The following is a 6,000-nucleotide window of genomic DNA, read 5'->3' as shown; positions in this document are numbered from 1 at the left end:
GCAGAATTTCACCCATAGATTCTTTAGAACTACAGATTGACTCAGCCCTTCATGTTTCTGAGATAGATAATTGGACTGCCATGCTGTTTGCTAGGGAAGAGGTATTTCAGAGAAGACTTTAAAAGGTCTTCATGGAGAATAAAGGTCCCCTTGTTCTTTTTGCAACAACAGCAGATTGCCATGGTGTTCTTGACCAAAATCTCCCTTTCCCCAGTGTCATTTGGGGCACTATTCATTAAGATGGGTTGCCATATTGCACTCTAGAATTATTTCAATGATGCCATAACATTAAACAGTATTGGGATGAAGGCCATCATAGACATATGAAACATTATAATGTTTGTACTGAAGCTGCCTAGGAGCTTGGTAATATGTGTATTAATATGGCACTGTATATCTCTGTATGAGAAGATCCTGGAGTGAATATAGAGCTGTAGGAGGCTTGCAGTGCATCCAAAATCTGTGACCAAGTACTATAACAAGCTTTGTGTGCAGAGCTTTTATACAGGATCATTTTAAGTTCACAGACATTCATAGAGAGAACTGAACCATAAACTATTGTGCTGCATAGCTGAGGGGGGATAAAGAAATCCTCTCTGTTGTTTTTAGAGAGGGATTCAATTAAATACTTTTTTTTGTGTGTAAGATTTCTAGACCTCTTATAAATAGAAGGGTGCATCTCAGCTTGATTACCTCAAAACAGCTTCCTGCAACCTCCCACTAGGAAGACAAGCAATTAGTATAATCACAGCAATAAGTCAAAGTCACTTGCTGATAGAACTTGGATTGCAACTTTTCCTTTTTGTCTTTGTTGCTGGGCTATCAGAAACAGAACAGTATAATACAGATATATACAGCTAAAACACATTACCAGGCCATTCTTCCTGTCTACATGAAAGTTAAAATAATGCCACAAAATGGTCCAACAATGCTGTGAAGCACCCTGGCTAAGGTGGGGGCACTCTTTATATTAAGTACAGTTATGTAGATGGAACTCTTGCCAACACACTATAAAGCAAAAAGGTCTGACTGTGAGTCAATCTGCCAGTAGTACAAGGTGACTCAAGAGAAGATTCCATCTCATTTTCTGCCAGAAATAATGTGAGAATCCAAAAAATATAGGCAGAAAAATGTTATAGGAATATTGGGGTTTTTTTTGTTTTTGTTTTTAGAATGAATTAGTCCCCTTTTGGCTAGTTAAAAAAAGTACTAGGAATTGATTTTGAGTAGAGACTGGTGAGGATATTGGATAATACACACATACCTACTGGGCCCCCACTGTGAGCTAGTGGTGCCTAATGGTAGAACCTTCTCCAAGCAGTGTCCGTTAGCGTGCTCTTGCACCCCCTTCTACTCTCCCCTTGGCATCTCCAAACACTCTGAGGGCGAGGCTACGTAAGGGGAAGCAGTGTCCTCTATCACCTCAGTTTCTTCCAACTGCTTGCTGTTAATGGAAGTGAACTGCTCTGGTCTGTTTAGATCCTGTTTTTTATCCTCTATTCTTAGTGTTAATTGTTAGTTGTTTAGTGAGAAGCATAGGTTTTTAGGTCGTTTTGTAGTTTGGTTCCAGGTTATTGTGGAACTGAAGAAGGCAAAGCCAAAACTGAAGAGGTGTGCTTCATGTTCTGCTGTCTTCCTGGAGTTGGACAACCACGTTATGTGCCTTAAATGCTTGGGAGAGGGCCATTTTCCTTCTCGGTGTTCCATCTGCTGGAGTTTTATGCCAGCGTTTCTCCCTCTGGATCCAAGATCTAAGAGGCCAGTTTTGGCTCCTTTGAAGGTTAATGGTTTCAAGAAATCAGAAACTGTATCAAGCCCAGCTACAGTTCTTGCTACTTCAGCCGTCAGGGCTTTGAAGCTGCCTATCTGTCATATCCAGTATCAGATTTATCAGATACATCTGATTCTGACAGCTGCTATAGTTACAAAATCAAGGATGGCTCTGGTCTCAGCTTCAGTTGTGACTGGGGCATGGGTTGTCAGGCCTAGTAGTTGGAGTAGGAATCGGGAGCCAGGAAATCACATCAAGGCCAGTGCCAGGTAGGGTTGCCAACTCTCCAGGATTGGCCTGGAGTCTCCAGGAATTAAAGATTAATCTTCAATTAAAGGTTATGTAATGTACTGAAATCTCCAGGAATACGTCCAACCAAAATTGGTAACCCTAGGGCCAGGGTCAGGAGTCAAGCTTGAGGGTCAGAGCTGGAGTCAGGAGTAAGCAGTAAGGTTGCCAATTTTGGATGGATGTATTCCTGGAGACTTAATCACATGACATAATCTTTAATTAAAGATTAACCTTTAATTCCTGGAGACTCCAGGACAATCCTGAAGGTTGGCAACTCTAGCAAGCAGGGAAGCAGGTCAGGACAAGGAAGGGGCAAGGCTAGGAACAAAGCAGGCACAGGAGTGATTGCAGTTGCAGGCATAATAGTTGAGCAGTCAGCGACTTGCTGCTGCTACTAAGCTTAAAAACAGGCCCTTGGACTCCCTTCAGCCAGTCAGGCAATCCTACCACAACCCAGCTTTGCCCATTAATCTGCCTGGAGGCTGGGCTGGCTAGTTCTCAGGCTCAGCTGAAGGAACTGACTCATGACAGCTTTGGGAGCTAAAAAGATAGATCTGAGTATTTCATCGGACCTTGTGCCATCCAAGTCTTTGGCTCCAGCCTTCAGGTCTCTTGTTGTTTACCACTATTTGGACTATTGGCTGTTGAAGGCTGTTGTTCATGAGGATCCATTAAGTATTGTTGCTTTTACAATCACCCTTTTTTTAGACCTGAGACGACTTCTGAATGTCAAAAAGTCAAATCTCTGTCTAGCTCACAGCATTTTACTCGTAGGCTTCATATTGGACTTGGTAGCAGGGACAGCTTTTGTACCAGAGAACAGATTTTTTTTAATGTAGTGCACTATGTTTTAAAACATTTAAATATGTCAAACTCAGAAAGTAATCTTTTTTCAGTGTCTCATGGGTCTCATGGCAGCTACTACTTACATGACTTCATTCACGTGTCTCAGAATGAGGCCAATGTCGCATTGGGCGTCTCAGGTCTACAGACTAAATCTGGACAATTTTCAAATGTTAGTCAGCATGCCTCAAGACATTCTGGACTCATTGCAACGGTGGTCATTCAGAACAAACATTCTCAGTGGTGTCCAGTTCCATTCCCTGTTACCACTGGTGAGAGTAAGTTCAGATGCGTTAAACAGTGGTTGGAGGGTGCAAATGAATCATCTTACAGTTCGAAGTCACTGGACTTCTTAGGAGAGAGACTTGCACTTCAGTGTGTTGGAGTTGAGAGCCATTTGTCTGGCCTCAGATTGTTCTTCTCTCACTTGCATGGGAGCATTGTGCAAGCAGTGAAGCACAATATGTGTTTATGTATTATATCAACACACAGGGAAGTGCTCACTCCACTCAGCTATATACCGAGCCAATCAGATTATGGGATTGGTGTATTCTTCACAATGTTTATCTGGTGGCCCTGGTTCAGCATGAGAGAATAACCTTGTTGCAGATCACCTCAGCAGGGACACTTCTCAAAGGGTCAGTTGATTCAGAGCATATTTTTCAGTTGGGGTCTGTTTGCTATGAGGTTCAGCAAAAATTGTCACTTCTGCTCGAGAGCAGGCAGGGACAGTCAATCCATATCAGATGCTTTCCTCCTGCACTGTGGAAGGGGTCTTCTATATGTTCTCCCTCTTTCCATTGATCCAGAAGGTAGTGAGGAAGATACATCAGGATACAGCTTTCAGAAAGCCTTTGACAAGGTCCCTTACCAAAGGTTCTTAAGCAAACTAAGCAGTTATGGAAGAAGTGGGGATGATCATCTCATGGATCAGAAACTGATTAAAAGAAAACCAAGAGCAGCAATAAATGGCCAGTTTTCACAATGGAGAGAGATAAATTGCAGAGTCCCCCAAGGATCTGTAAGGGGACTTGTGCTGTTCAACATATTCATAAGTTATCTGGAAAGTGGGGGTGAACAGTGAGGTAGCAAAATTTGCAGATGATACAAAATTACTCAACATAGCCAAGTCCAAAGCTGACTGTGAAGAGTTACAAAGGGATCTCACTAAACTGGGTGACTGGGGGACAAAATGACAGATGACATTCAGTGTTGATAAATGCAAAGTAATGCACATTCATTCTAAATTACCTGCTCCCCCTCAAGAAAGATGTTGGAGTCATTGTGGATAGTTCTCTGAAAACATCCGCTCAATGTGCAGTGGCAGTCAAAAAAAAAAAAAGCTAACAGAGTGTTAGGAACTATTAGGAAAAGGATAAATGATAAGACAGAAAATATCATAATGCCACTATGTAAATCCATGGTATGTTCACACCTGGCATACTGCGTGCAGTTCTGGTTGTGCCATTTCAAAAAAAGATATATTAGACATGGAAAAGATGTGGAGAAGTGCAATGAGCATGATTGGGGTGTGCAATGGTTTCCATACAAGTAGAGATTTAAAAGCCTGGGACTGTTCATCTTGGAAAAGAGATGACTAAGGGGGGTTATGATAGAGGTCTATAAAATCATGGATGGTGTGGAGAAAGTGATTAGGGAAGTGTTATTTATCCCTTCACATAACACAAGAACCAGGGGTCACCCATGAAATTAATAAGCAGCAGGTTTAAAACAAACAAAAGGAAGTACTGCTGCACACAATGCAGAGGCTACCTGTGGAACTCATTGCTGTGGGATGTTGTGAAGGTCAAAAGTATAACTTGGTTCAATAGATAAGTTCATGGAGGATAGATCCATCAATGGCTATTAGCCAAGATGGTCTGGGATAAAAACTCATGCTCCAGATGTCCCTAAACTCGAAATGTCAGAAGCATCTGCCACTGGCTACGATCAGAGATAGGATACTGGGCTGTCTGGAGGAGTCTTTATATTTCTTCCTCTCTCTCCAGATATGTTATCTCAGCAACAGGGCAGGATTCTTCATCCAGATCCATAATCTCTTCACCAGATGGCTTGGGTAATTGATTTTGACCCTCTCTATTATTGAACCATCATATTCCTCATCAGTGAAAAGTGTATTGCTTAATTTTAGAAAGCTGTCTACCAGCAAATGGTACCATTTGAAGTGGACCAGAGTTTTGGCTTGGATTAGGGGAAAATCTTATTCTTCTGTCTCATCTTCCATACCTTGTATTTTAGAATATATAATGCACTTAACAACTCAAAGGTTATTTAACTCATCTTTGAAAGTTCACTTGGCAGCTATCTCTGCTTACCACTTTTTAGTTGATGGCAGATTGCTGTTTGTGCATGCTATGGTTAAGAAGTTTATGAAGGGGCTATCCAATTTGTATCCTCCTTTGAGAAATCCTGTCCCTCCTTGGAATCTTAATTTGGTTTTAAACATACTCATGAAGCCACATTTTGAACTCTTGGCTGAGTGTTCTTTTTATTATTTATCTCTTAAGATGACATTCATTAGTGCCATCATACAGCCAGAAGGTTGTGTGAATTAAACACTTTGATGGCTGATCCACCTTTTATATCTTTTTATAAGGTGGTTCTTAGGCCTGATCAAGGTTTTTCCAAAAAGGGTTTCTGATTTTCACATCAATCATACAATTCTTTTGCCAGTATTTTTTCTAAAGCCACATACTGATAAGGGGGAAGCTGCTTTACCTACTATGCACTTGCATATTATTTAGATAGAACTAAATTTTTTTGAAAATCATCTTGATTATTCATGTTTTATACTAAGAATCACCTGGGTTATTCAGTGTCTTTCTTCCCAGACTATTTCTAGATGGATTAAACAATTTATTATCAAATGTTCCATGTTAGCAGAAATTCCTGTACCTATGAGGGTATAATCTCATTCCAGTAGAGCTGTGGCAGCTTCTTTTGCTTGCCTTAGCAAGTTTTCTCTGTTACTGAAATTTGCACAGCTGCTAACTGGAACTCTTTTATTAAGCATTATGCTTTTGATTTGGCCTCAAAGTCTGATACTAGATTGGTGGAGTGGTGCTTCAGTCTCT

The sequence above is a fragment of the Terrapene carolina genome, unplaced genomic scaffold (assembly GCF_002925995.2).
Source record: "Terrapene carolina triunguis isolate 2854851 unplaced genomic scaffold, T_m_triunguis-2.0 Scaffold85, whole genome shotgun sequence".
Lineage (NCBI taxonomy): Eukaryota > Metazoa > Chordata > Testudines > Emydidae > Terrapene > Terrapene triunguis.
Note: the sequence above shows the minus strand (reverse complement) of the source record.